This window comes from Monopterus albus, unplaced genomic scaffold (assembly GCF_001952655.1).
Source record: "Monopterus albus unplaced genomic scaffold, M_albus_1.0 scaffold34.1, whole genome shotgun sequence".
In the NCBI taxonomy this organism is placed as follows: Eukaryota; Metazoa; Chordata; class Actinopteri; order Synbranchiformes; family Synbranchidae; genus Monopterus; species Monopterus albus.
In genome coordinates this window covers 1-446 of record NW_018127914.1, presented here as the reverse complement: position 1 = coordinate 446, position 446 = coordinate 1, and positions in this window count along the sequence as shown.

The following is a 446-nucleotide window of genomic DNA, read 5'->3' as shown; positions in this document are numbered from 1 at the left end:
TCAGGGGAGGCACAGGTACCAGGCTGGGCAGCAGAGCTGGTGTCAAACTGAGGACACCTCAGGTGTGACACTGGAACAAAGCTGGCAAGCGAGGATGGCGCTAGACTGATGGCAACTTAGCAGCGTCGCAGGACAGGGCAGCTGAGCTGAGCTGAGTTGATGCTTGGATGGCGACCCTCAGGAACAATACAGGAACAAGGTAGGTAAACACAAGCTAAGGAGAAAAGGCAGAGAGGTTAAAACTTTCAAGTGAAAGTTGGCCACTGTTGGTTCAGCTGTTACAAGGAACAGACTGGCGACAGGACAATGCCAGCGCTTAGGTTAAATGGTATGTAGGCAATGAGCCAATTGCGAGCAGGTGTGCGGCGCGCTTCCCGGTGCAACCTGCTGCTGGACCTCTGCCTGATCGAGAGGGACAGGGAGTGCTGGCTGAAGACCCTGCGCAT